Genomic DNA, 13,980 nt, shown 5'->3' with positions numbered 1-13,980 from the left:
ACCAGGGAGGTTTTCCAATGCCTCACAAAGAAGGCCATCTATTGGTAGATGGGTAAAAACACAAAAAGCAGAAATAGAATATCCTTTTGAGCATGGAGAAGTTATTAATTACACTTTGGATGGTGTTTCAATACACCCAGTCACTACAAAGATACAGGCGTCCTTCTTAACTAATTTACCGGAGAGAAAGGAAACCGCTAAGGGATTTCACCATGAGGCCAATGGTGACTTTAAAACATTTACAGAGTTGAATGGCTGTGATAAGAGAAAACTGATGATGGATCACCTACATTGCAGTTACTCCACAAAACTATAATAAGAAGCCTGTACAGATTTTTTTTTCTTCTTCAAGACATGCATGCTGTTTGCAACAAGGCACTAAAGTAATACTGCAAGAAATGTGGCAAAGCAATTCACTTTTGGTCCTGAATAAAAAGTGTTACGTTTGGGGCAAATCCAATACAACACATTATTGAGTACCACTCTCTGGCTGCATCATGTTATGGGTATGCTTATAATCGTTAAGGCCTGGTGAGTTTTTCAGGATAAAAAAGAAACTGACTGGAGCTAAGCACAGGCAAAATCCTAGAGGAAAACCTGGTTCAGTCTGCTTTCCACCAAACACTGGGAGATTAATTCACCTTCAGCAGGACAATAACTTAAAACACAAGGCCAAATCTACACTGGAGTTGCTTACCAAGAAGACTGTGAATGTTCCTGAATGGCTGAGTTATAGTTCTGACAAATCTTCTTGAAAATCTACGGCAAGACCTGAAAATGGTTGTCTAGCAATGATCAACAACCAATTTGACAAAGCTTGAAGAATTTTGAAAAGAATAATGGGCAAATGTTGCACAACCCAGGTGTGGATTATGTGAATCTGTTAGAGGGTTACATTTACATTTTAGTCATTTAGCAGACGCTCTTATCCAGAGAGACTTACAGTTAATGAGTGCATACGAATCGAACCCACAACCCTGGCATTGCAAACGCCATGCTCTACCAACTGAGCTACACCCAGAAAGACACAACTGCAATTGCTGCCAAAGGTGATTCTAACATGTATTGACTTAGGGGGTTGAATACTTATCTAATTAAGATATTATGATGTTAAAATGTTTCTTCCACTTTGACATTAGTGAATTTTGTGTAGATCATTGACAGAAAATGGCACTGTAGATAGATAGATAGATTGATAAATGAGTTACAGACAGAGCGAGAGACAGAAAGAGAGAGGGGGAGAGGGGCAGCGAGAGAGGGGTCATGTCCGAATACCAATACTTGCATTCTAAATAGTGTGCATTTTGGGTATGTGTAAATATAATGTTTCATAGTGAAATTGTAGTATGTTTTAAATGCCAGGATGTCATACTGTTTCGGTTTTCATCTAGTACGAATTCGCTGCATGCTATTGAGGAAGAGAATCGTCTATTCATACCCATAATCAGATTGACGTGCTGTACCAAAATGAGTGAATGGCGGGAAACAATGCAATTCCACATTAATTTTTTTTACATTTTAGTCATTTAGCAGACGCTCTTATCCAGAGCAACTTACAGTTAGTGCATACATTACTTTTTTTTTTTCATACCCCCCGTGGGAATCGAACCCACAACCCTGGCGTTGCAAATGCCATGCTCTACGAACTGAGCTAGATGACGCATGTTGATATTTGTATCTTACTGCATACATTTTTACTAAACAGTATGTTCTAAATAGTATGTCGTATGATTAGTACACAATATGCAGTTTTAGTAAGTAGTAGGCAATTTCGGACATGGCCAGGGAGAAAGAAAGATACAGAGTAAGGAAGAAAGAGAAGGAGAGAAAGAGAGAGATTCACAAATTACACCAGATTATTGCAAGTAATGACTGGGGAATGAGAAGTGGCCCAAGGCAATGGTTGGTTAATGATGCAATTCAAAGAAACCTTGTGAGGATCTACTTGCTTATTCTAATGAATACTTTAATTTTCGTCCCTATAGATTCACCACCCAGACACATAAATAAGATGTCTCAATGACACCTCAGTTTCTTGTCTCCAAGAATATATTCAACATGTTTTAGCACGGCACAAAACACAATCATAATTATTTTTTGGGGGGCAACTATGCTATTTAAGGAGAATTATGTAAGAAGAGTTTAAATGCTTCACAGAGTTCAAGTAACAGACACATCTCAACATCAACTGTTCAGAGGAAACTGCGTGAATCAGGCCTTCATGGTCGAATTGCTGCAAAGAAAACACTACTAAAGGACACCAATAAGAAGAAGAGACTTGCTTGGACCAAGAAACACGAGCAATGGTTATTAGAGGAGGAGGAGGTGTGATGGTGTGGGGGTGCTTTGCTGGTGACACTGTCTGTGATTTATTTAGAATTCAAGGCACACTTAACCAGCTTGGCTACCACAGCATTCTGCAGCAATACGCCATCCCATCTGGTTTGCGCTTAGTGGGACTATCATTTGTTTTTCAACAGGACAATGACCCAACACACCTCTAGGCTATGTAAGGGCTATTTGACCAAGAAGGAGAGTGATGGAGTGCTGCATCAGATGACCTGGCCTCCACAATCACCCGACCTCAACCCAATTGAAATGGTTTGGGATGAGTCGGACCACAGAGCAGCCAACAAGTGCTCAGCGTATGTGGGAACTCCTTTAAGACTGTTGGAAAAGCATTCCTCATGAAGCTGGTTGAGAGAATGCCAAGAGTGTGCAAAGCTGTCATCAAGGCAAAGGGTGGCTACTTTGAAGAATCTAAAATATCTACAATGTAAAAAAATAGTAAAAATAAAGAAAAACCCTTGATAGAGTAGGTGTGTCCAAACCTTTGACAGGTACTGTATGTGAACAACACCTTGATCAATGAGTGGTACAGGGTGATATAATTGTTTCAAGAAAGCCTCTACAGCTCATCCACATATGAGTCTAATTTCATCTATCAAAAACCACTGTTGTCTGCAGTTACATAAAGAGGTGAGGCTGGAAGAGACTCTCAGTCAGGTCTCATGACGTCTCACAGTACAGTCAACAAATACACCAATTTTTAGATCTTTTACCCTTTTGAAAAATGGATAAAAATGGAAGTCTTTATCTGTGTAGTCACAGTGTTGTCTTTTCAACACTGATGTGGGATGCACTCACTAACTGTAAGTCGCTCTGGATAAGAGCGTCTGCTAAATGACTAAAATGTAAAATGTAAATGTAAATGTAATGACATCTGAAATTGAAATTGAAACCAACCAACTACCAATCAACCACCAAAAGGCCCCAATACAACAGAGAAAGGTCAGCCATTTTGTGGTTCAACATGGCTGCACATATATTCCAATGTAAGGATTTTTCTCTGCTCTGCTAGCTCTCCTTGCGCTGCCTCTCTCCCTTTTAAAATGCCAATTTATCCTCGGCAGAATGCTATCAGTGCAGCCATTACTCCACATTCACTGCAGAAACCTCTCCCTCCCTCTCCCTCCAGTGGGCACCGGCAGTGCTTCCCCATTTCCGGTCTAATTGTGCATTCGGCCCAGACAAGGGGCTCATTAAGCAGTAATTACACACATGTTGTTTTCGGCAAACATCTCTATTTGGATTGCTTTGCATGGTAATTGTTCAGCAGGGACCGCCACTTGCAATGTTTCCCAATGTGACGTGGTGGAGAGAAAAATATAAAAAGAGAGCGAGAGAGACAGGGAGAGCGAGGGAGTGTGTGTGAGAGATGGAGAGAGAGAGAGAGAGAGAGAGAGGGGAGAGAGAAAGAGAAACAGAGAGAGAGAGATGGGGAGAGAGCGAGAGAGAGAGAGAGAGAGAAACAGAGAGAGAGAGAGAGACGGGAGAGGGAGATGGGGAGACAGAGCGACGGGGAGGGAGATAGAGAGAGAGGGAGAGACGGGGCGAGAGAGAGACCGGGAGAGAGAGAGAGAAACGGGGAGAGAGAGATGGGGAGAGAGAGAAAGAGACGGGGAGAGCGCGACGGGGAGAGAGCGCGACGGGGAGAGCGAGATGGGGGGAGAGCGCGACGGGGAGAGAGAGACGGGGAGAGAGCGTGACAGGGAGAGAGAGACGGGGAGAGAGCGCGACGGGGAGAGAGAGACGGGGAGAGAGCGCGACGGGGAGAGCGAGACGGGGAGAGATAGAGACGGGGAGAGATAGAGACGGGGAGAGAGAGAGACACAGGGAGAGATGGAGACAGGGAGAGAGTGCGACGGGGAGAGAGCGCGACGGGGAGAGAGCGCGACGGGGAGAGAGACGGGGAGAGAGAGAGAAACAGGGAGAGAGATAAAGAGAGAGACGGGGAGAGTGAGAGACAGGGAGAGAGAAACAGGGAGACAGAGAAAGAGAGAGACGGGGAAAGAGAGACGGGAAGAGAGAGACACGGAGAGAGAGAGACACGGGGAGAGAGAGAGACACGGAGAGAGAGAGACACGGAGAGAGAGAGAGACACGGGGAGAGAGAGAGACTGGGAGAGAGAGTGAGACGGGGAAAGAGAGAGACGGGAGAAAGAGAGAGAGAGAGACGGGGAGAGAGAGAGACGGGAGAAAGAGAGAGAGAAACGGGAGAGAGAAAGAGACGGGGAGGGAGAGAGAGAGATGGGGAGAGAGAGAGAGATGGGGAGAGAGAGAGACGGGGAACGAGAGAGAGAGATGGGGAGAGAGAGAGACGGGGAGAGAGAGAGACGGGGAGAGAAAGAGACGGGAGAAAGAGAGAGAAACGGGGAGAGAGAGAGAGAGACAGGGAGAGAGAGAAAGTGAGACGGAGAGAGAGAGACGGGGAGAGAGAGAGAGAGACGGGGAGGGAGAGAGAGAGAGATGGGGAGAGAGAGAGACGGGGAGAGAGAGAGACGGGGAGAGAAATGGGGAGAGAGAGAGATGGGGAGAGAGAGAGACGGGGAGAGAAATGGGGAGAGAGAGAGAGACGGGGAGAGAGCGCGACGGGGAGAGAGAGACGGGGAGAGAGCGTGACGGGGAGAGCAAGACGGGGAGAGATAGAGACGGGGAGAGATAGAGACGGGGAGAGAGAGAGACACAGGGAGAGATAGAGACGGGGAGAGAGCGCGACGGGGAGAGAGCGCGACGGGGAGAGAGCGCGACGGGGAGAGAGCGCGACGGGGAGAGAGCGCGACGGGGAGAGAGACGGGGAGAGAGAGAGAAACAGGGAGAGAGATAAAGAGAGAGACGGGGAGAGTGAGAGACAGGGAGAGAGAAACAGGGAGACAGAGAAAGAGAGAGACGGGGAGAGAGAGACGGGAAGAGAGAGACACGGGGAGAGAGAGAGACACGGAGAGAGAGAGAGACACGGGGAGAGAGAGAGACTGGGAGAGAGAGAGAGACGGGGAAAGAGAGAGACGGGAGAAAGAGAGAGAGAGACGGGGAGAGAGAGAGACGGGAGAAAGAGAGAGAGAAACGGGAGAGAGAGAGAGACGGGGAGAGAGAGAAAGTGAGACAGAGAAAGAAAGACGGGGAGAAAGAGAGACGGGGAGAGAGAGAAAGAGACGGGGAGGGAGAGAGAGAGATGGGGAGAGAGAGAGAGATGGGGAGAGAGAGAGACGGGGAACGAGAGAGAGAGATGGGGAGAGAGAGAGACGGGGAGAGAGAGAGACGGGGAGAGAGAGAGACGGGGAGAGAAATGGGGAGAGAGAGAGATGGGGAGAGAGAGAGATGGGGAGAGAGAGAGACAGGTAGATGGAGAGAGAGAGAGACGGGGAGAGAGAGAGACGGGAGAAAGAGAGAGAAACGGGGAGAGAGAGAGAGACAGGGAGAGAGAAAGTGAGACGAAGAGAGAGAGACGGGGAGAGAGAGAGAGAGACGGGGAGGGAGAGAGAGAGAGAGATGGGGAGAGAGAGAGACAGGGAGAGAGAGAGAGAGATGGGGAGAGAGAGAGACGGGGAGAGCGAGAGAGAGAGAGAGAGAGAGAGAGACAGGGAAAGAGAGCAGAGAGAGAGAGAGAGAGAGAGAGAGAGAGAGAGAGAGAGAGAGAGATAGGTAGGGATGGCCCAGAACTAGGTCAGGCCTTGCCATCATCGATGAGCACAGCGCTTCAAAAATAATGAACCCACAAGGTGGAAGTAATGCTAACGAGCGTATACATGTAATATTTACAGAGTGCTAATGGTAGAATGTTGCTGTCTTTTCATCTTGGCTTGCGTGATTGTTCAATGCTATATTTGAAAATTATAGGCTGCATTGAATAAACCCTTTGATGGATGGGGTAATATGACTGCCATAATATCTACTATCCTACTATGGAACATCTAGGAGGCTGAATGTCCTTAATCCTTATTTCCTCTTGCATATCAACACAACAATCCCACAGACCTGGCTTCAAACATTATTTACAATCATTACAAATACTTTATCTGGGTTTGTTTGAGTTGGCCTGGCACAATGGAACCAATAGAGTAGTTCCTAAAGTGCTAACCTTTGGTACTCCAGTCAGGCTAAAGCAAACACTAAAAGTATTTGAAGATTTCAAATAGTATTCGAACCCAGGTCTGCTATCCCACCATTACACTTAAGAATCCATTCCCCTTGGTGGGCTAGCCAAAGTTGAAACACTTCAGACACCTTGCATAGGCCTACATTACATTACTTCACATTTTACCGTGCAGCATAGGCCTACTGCTGAATTGCAGTAGGAAAACAAATAGGCTGATCAATCAGGCCACTCAACTGGGTTGTAATAGAGGCACCAATCAGAAAAAAGGACTGAAGAACTGAAGGCGTTATGGCGACAAGTTGAATGAAGTAAAGTGTTACTGAAATCTCAATCACAGGCGAGGTGGTCTCTGAACCATTAACATTGGTGGCTACAATGTGTCGCAGTGTACCATGGTAGAATTAAAATCTTTTGACAGTGATTTATTTTTTGTCAATTTATATAAGACAATCTATAAAGAGCGAGTGTACGATACTTGTGACTTTAAAAGCTTTTGCCAGTACAGTACACTAACGCTCTAAAAATAATTATCTAACCGAGCGGAATTAACAAGCACTGCTCAGCCATTCTGTGAAGAAAGGGGTGCGGTGGAGGGGCTCATGCAATATGCATGTCTGTTTGAGCACCCTACTCCTCCATCTTCCCCTTCTCTTTCTGTGCAATTAACTGAAGGTCCTCGCCAACTTCAACCTGAAACAATTCCTGAAACAATGTGTGACTGAATTTTGAGAGGGACCAACCGGTCACAAATAAAAGAAAAAAATTAATAATAAATAAAAATGTTATATTGTACACACACAAACACATACACAATCACACAGACACACACCCACACAGCCGTAAGCCCATAAAGAGCGCAGCCCGTGGCCATGGCGACACATGCTCTGTTGTGGTTAGATAAGGAGAAACAGGGCCTCTTCCTGGGTCCTACTGCTCTATCCTAACCACACAGACTGAGCTGCACCAGCACTGCTAGGTCACATCCACCAACAGTGCCTCAAATCCACCTTTTGTTTTCTCCTCTCTACCACACAATTCATTTGCACATGAAAATATGTATTTCTATACATATTTTAGAGATGCACTACATGTACAAAGGTATGTGGACACCTGCTCGTCGAACATCTCATTCCAAAATCCTGTGCATTAATATGGAGTTGGTCCCCCTTTACTGCTATAACAGCCTCCACTCATCTGGGAAGGCTTTCCACTAGATGTTGGAACATTGCTGCGGGGACTTGCTTCCATTCAGCCACAAGAGCATTAGTGAGGTCAGGCACTAATGTTGAGCGATTAGGCCTGGCTCGCAGTCGGCGTTCCAATTCATCCCGAAGGTGTTCGATGGGGTTGAGGGCAGAGCTCTGTGCAGGCTAGTCAAGTTCTTCCACACCGATCTCGACAAACCATTTCTGTATGGACCTCGCTTTGTGCATGGGGACATTGTCATGCTGAAACAGGAAGGGCCTTCCCCAAACTGTTGCCACAAAGTTGGAAGCACAGAATTGTCTAGAATGTCATTGTATGCTGTAGCGTTAAGATTTCACTTCACTGGAACTAAGGGGCCTAGCCCAAACCATGAAAAATAGCTCCAGACCATTATTCCTCCTCCACCCAACTGTACAGTTGGCACTATGCATTTGGGCAGGTAGCGTTCTCCTGGCATCCGCCAAACCCAAATTCGTCCGTCGGACTGCCAGATGGTGAAGATTGATTCATCACTCCAGAGAACGCATTTCCACTGCTCCAGAGTCCAATGGCTGCGAGCTTTACACCACTCCAGCCGACGCTTGGCATTGTGCATGGTGATCTTACGCTTGTGTGCGACTGCTTGGCCATGGAAACCCATTTCATGAAGCTCCCAACGAATAGTTAGTTGCTGAAGTTGCTTCCAGAGGCAGTTTGGAACTCGATAGTGAGTGTTGCATCCGAGGACAGGTGATTTTTACGTGCTACGCGCTTCAGCACTCGGCAGTCCCGTTCTGTGAACTTGTGGCCTTCTACCTCGCGGCTGAGCCGTTGTTGCCCCTAGATGTTTCCACTTCACAATAACAGCCCTTATAGTTGACCGGGGTAGCTCTAGCAGGGCAGAAATTTGATGAACTGACTTGTTGGAAAGGTGGCATTCTATGACGGTGCCACGTTGAAAGTCACTGAGCTCTTCAGTAAGGCCATTCTACTGCCAATGCGTGTCTATGTACATTGCATGGCCGTGTGCTCGATTTTATACACCTGTCAGCAACGGGTGTGGCTGAAAAAGCAGAATCCACTCATTTGAATGGGTGTCCACATACCTTTGTATATATAGTGTATGATCATCTCTATAATTAGCACTCCACACGAGCTAGTAGCGTGAGTATCAAATTGTGTGGCATTATACCTGAATCCCACTACAATACTACAAACTCTCTGTTTTGCAGTCTCATTAGCTAACCTTAGGGCCAAACTACTAGCAGTAAGCAAGGTATCAGGTAGGCCTAATGCTCCAAAACACTGACTTGAAGACAACAAGATTCAACTCTATGACAATAAATACAGAGTCAGAGAGTATATATTCTGTTGGTAGCGTTATTTGGTTGAGGAATCGATGTAAAGTCGTGGTCAAAAGTTTTGAGAATGACACAAGTATTGGTCTTCACAAAGTTTACTGCTTCAGTGTTATGAGATATTTTTGTCAGTTGTTACTATGGTATACTGAAGTATAATTACAAGCATTCCATAAGTGTCAAAGGCTTTTATTGACAATTACATTAAGTTTATGCAAAGAGTCAATATTTGCAGTGTTGACCCTTCTTTTTCAAGACCTCTGCAATCTACCCTGGCATGCTGTCAATTAACTTCTGGGCCACATCCTGACTGATGGCAGCCCATTCTTGCATAATCAATGCTTGGAGTTTGTCAGAATTTGTGGGTTTTGGTTTGTCCACCTGCCTCTTGAGGATCGACCACAAGTTCTCAATGGGATTAAGGTCTGGGGAGTTTCCTGGCCATGGACCCAAAATGTCGATGTTTTGTTCCCCGAGCCACTTAGTTATCAATTTTGCCTTATGGCAAGGTGCTCCATCATGCTGGAAAAGACATTGGTCGTCACCAACCTGTTCTTGGATGGTTGGGAGAAGTTGCTCTCTGAGGATGTGTTGGTACCATTCTTTATTCATGGCTGTGTTCTTAGGCAAAAATGTGAGTGAGCCCACTCCCTTGGCTGAGAAGCAACCCCACACATGAATGGTCTCAGGATGCTTTACTGTTGGCATGACACAGGACTGATGGTAGCGCTCACCTTGTCTTCTCCGGACAAGGTGTTTACCGGATGCCCCAAACAATCGGAAAGGGGATTCATCAGAGAAAATTACTTTACCCCAGTCCTAAGCAGTCCAATCCCTGTACCTTTTGCAGAATATCAGTCTGTCCCTGATGTTTTTCCTGGAGAAGTGGCTTCTTTGCTGCCCTTCTTGACACCAGGCCATCCTCCAAAAGTCTTCGCCTCACTGTGCGTGCAGATGCACTCACACCTGCCTGCTGCTAATTCCTGAGCAAGCTCTGCACAGGTGGTGCCCTGATCCCGCAGCTGAATCAACTTTAGGAGACGGTCCTGGCGCTTGCTGGACTTTCTTGGGCGCCCTGACGCCTTCTTCACAACAACTGAACCTCTCTCCTTGAAGTTCTTGATGATCCGATAAATGGTTGATTTAGGTACTAGCAGCAATATCCTTGCCTGTGAAGCTCTTTTTGTGCAAAGCAATGATGACGGCACGTGTTTCCTTGCAGGTAACCATGGTTAACAGAGGCAGAACAATGATTTCAAGCACCACCCTCCTTTTAAAGCTTCCAGTCTGTTATTCTAACTCAATCAGCATGACAGAGTGATCTCCAGCCTTGTCATCGTCAACACTCTCACCTGTGTTAACGAGAGAATCACTGACATGATGGCAGCTTGTCCTTTTGTGGCAGGGCTGAAATGCAGTGGAAATGTTTTTTTGGGGATTAAGTTCATTTTCATGGCAAAGAGGGACTTTGCAATTAATTGCAATTCATCTGATCACTCTTCATGACATTCTGGAGTATATGCAAATTTCCATTATCAAAACTGAGGCAGCAGCCTTTGTGAAAATTAGTATTTGTGTCATTCTCAAAACGTTTGACCACGACTGTAGTTCTAACTCATAGAACTAGGGGCAGATGAATTACCAGGACGTGTACTCCGAGCATGCGCTGACCAACTGGCAAGTGTCTTCACTGACATTTTCAACATGTCCCTGACTGAGTCTGTAATACCAACATGTTTCAAGCAGACCACCATAGTCTCTGTGCCCAAGAACACTAAGATAACCTGCCTAAATGACTACTGACCCATAGCACTCACTTCTGTAGCCATGAAGTGCTTTGAAAGGCTGGTCATGGCTCACATCAACACCATTATCCCAGAAACCCTAGACCCACTCCAATTTGCATACCGCCCCAACAAATCCACAGATGATGCAATCTCTATTGCACTCCACACTGCCCTTTCCCACCTGGACAAGAGGAACACCTACGTGAGAATGCTGTTCATTGACTACAGCTCAGCGTTCAACACCATAGTGCCCTCAAAGCTCATCACTAAGCTAAGGACCCTGGGACTAAACACCTCCCTCTGCAACTAGATCCTGGACTTCCTGACGGGCCGCCCCCAGGTGGTAAGGGTAAGTAACAACACATCTGCCACGCTGATCCTCAACACGGTGGCCCCTCAGGGCTGCGTGCTCAGTCCCCTCCTGTACTCCCTGTTCACCCATGACTGAATGGCAAGGCACGACTCCAACCCCATCATTAAGTTTGCTGACGACACAACAGTGGTAGGCCTGATCACAGACAACGATGAGACAGCCTATAGGGAGGATGTCATAGACCTGGCCGTGTGGTGCCAGGATAACAACCTCTCCCTCAACGTGATCAAGACAAAGGAGATGATTGTGGACTACAGGAAAGAAAAAGAGGACTGAGCACGCCCCCATTCTCATAGACGGGGCTGTAGTGGCACAGGTTGAGAGCTTCAAGTTCCTTGGTGTCCACATCACCAACAAACTATCATGGTCCAACATACCAAGACAGTCGTGAAGAGGGCACGACAAAGCCTACTCCCCCTCAGGAGACTGAAAAGATTTGGCATGGGTCCTCAGTTCCTCAAAACTTTCTACAGCTGCACCATCGACAGCATCCTGACTGGTTGCATCACTGCCTGGTATGGCAACTGCTCAGCCTCCGACCGCAAGGCACTACAGAGGGTAGTGCGTACGGCCCAGTACATCACTGGGGCCAAGCTTCCTGCCATCCAGAACCTCTATTCCAGGCGGTGTCAGAGGAAGGCCCTAAAAATTGTCAAAGACTCCAGCCACCCTAGTCATACACTGTTCTCTCTGCTACCAAACAGCAAGCGGTACCGGAGCGCCAAGTCTAGGTCCAAATGCTTCTTAACAGCTTCTACCCCCAAGCCATAAGACTCCTGAACAGCTAATCATGGCTACCCGGACTATTTGCATTGTCCCCCCCACCCCACCCCCTCTTTTACGCTGCTGCTACTATATGTTTATTATCTTTGCATAGTCACTTTAACTCTACCCACATGTACATATTACCTCAATTACCTGGATGAACCTGTGCCCCCGCACATTGACACTGTACCGGTACCCCCTGTATATAGCCTCCCTACTGCTGCTCTTTCATTATTTTTTACTTATCTATTCTTTACTTAACACTTATATTTCTTAAAACTGCATTGTTGTTTAAGGGATTGTAAGTAAGCATTTCACTGTAAGGTTGTTGTATTCGGTGCATGTGGCAAATACAATTTGATTTGATTTGATAAAAGAATACTATCCTCATTCTAAAATACTAATAATTTAAAGAGCAAAAGAAGGATGACCAACTATGGAGGAATGTTTTCACTGCAAATATGTAAAAAGAAAATGGCAGCCGGCTGAGATGGCTGTCATCCATCCACTTGCTGTTGCAGTCGAACCACCACAACACAGCCGAGGTTGAACAATAGAGAGATTGAAAGAGAGATTGAAGAGAAAGGCGCTGTGGAATGGGGTTTGGTGGGGTGGCGTCTTGTTTTCACTGCGAGCGCATACAATAGGATAAACATCTCCCATTCAAGCAATGCTCACAGGTCAATAGTTGAAAGAAAGATGGAATCAGTTTTTAGACATGTTTTTTCTTTTTGCCCCGATTTGATTTGGCCACTATGACCATTTTCAACTCCAAGCTTTTCAACTCACTCCCATTATAAAAATAATCATTTCAAAATACTGACAGATAGAGTTTGGAGTTACTGCCACATGGCCACTATTGTAGAGCCAATGTTAAGACAATAGTAGAGAAAAATATATTCAAAACACAAGGGCTAGACAAGATTGAAGCATAAAGAGGAATCTAATTCAAATTTACTGCCATAGTATAACAAAAAGTCTCATCAGCCCACAATAGGGGAAATGAAATAGCTTTATAATAAATACTGTTTATACGCAGTGAGTCTTCTTGGTCTATATGTTTGCAAGTCTTTTATGTGTGTGAGGGTGCATGCATCTGTTGTGTGCTTCTTCATGAGCTTGAGTGTCTGTTGCTTTGACAGTGTGAACAAGGATGTGTGTATGCACTCACTAACTGTAAGTCGCTCTGGATAAGAGCGTCTGCTAAATGACTAAAATGTAAATGTAAATGTATACATGAGAGAAAGTTTGTGAGCATGTGAGTAAAAGAGCCCTCATAAAACGCCCTCCTGAGTCCCCTGGAAAATGTGTTCCACCCAAACTGTCGTCTCCCATCCAGCCACTACGGCCTCTGACAGCCCACCTATTAACCTGTGTCGGGGAAAACACCAAATATAATTAGCCTGCCACTTTAGTTTTAGCATGAACAGGGGATAAGAGGTCTTCCTTAGGTTCAACTGTGTTAGCTCATATACTGTAGTGTTGGCTAACCTATGAACTGTCAGAACCCTAAACATGAGCATGCACAGGGTAACAAGTGGAGAGGTAGACAAGCACTGAACACAGACAAACGCAAATGCTGCATGCATGGACACATGGACACACAAACACACGCTGACACACAAACAAACAAAAGGTATATCTACTGCACCCATCCACCAGCAAATTACACCAAAGAGCATACTGTACTGTAGACACACAGATACACATTCAAATGTAACGGTAAGGTGCAGCCATGGAGGGGGAAGGGGATGGTGTGTGTGTGGGGGGGGGGTGTCTGCCATTTCTTTGTTCGTGTGTGTGCTTGTGGGTGTATGTGTGTGTGCACATGTGTGTGCACGTTTGTGTACGCGTCTACACGTGTGTGTGTGTGTGTGTGTGTGTGTGTGTGCACGCCCGCGCGTGTGTGTGTGAGGGTTCTCTGGCGGGGTAGAGGATGTAGAGCAGAACCCACTTTTAACTGAATCTGGCAAACAGCGATGGGGAGATAAAGGGCAGAGTGAATGTCACATTACCCCAGCTCTTTGCCTCGGCTCGCCGCAACATCAGATAACGTCAGTAGGGGGAAAAAACTTTG

At 46.0% G+C, this 13,980-nt stretch overlaps 1 protein-coding gene across 3 annotated transcripts in view; it reads right to left on the bottom strand.

Moving 5' to 3' along the window:
• The window catches only part of LOC121538280 (thymocyte selection-associated high mobility group box protein TOX-like), a 146,679-nt gene that overhangs the window by 69,612 nt on the left and 63,087 nt on the right, over nucleotides 1-13,980 (bottom strand). The gene's annotated exons all lie outside the window — the stretch shown is intronic.

Source organism: Coregonus clupeaformis, chromosome 24 (genome assembly GCF_020615455.1).
Source record: "Coregonus clupeaformis isolate EN_2021a chromosome 24, ASM2061545v1, whole genome shotgun sequence".
Lineage (NCBI taxonomy): Eukaryota > Metazoa > Chordata > Actinopteri > Salmoniformes > Salmonidae > Coregonus > Coregonus clupeaformis.
The sequence above is the reverse complement of the archived record's forward strand: the minus strand, read 5'-3'. Positions and strand labels throughout refer to the sequence as shown.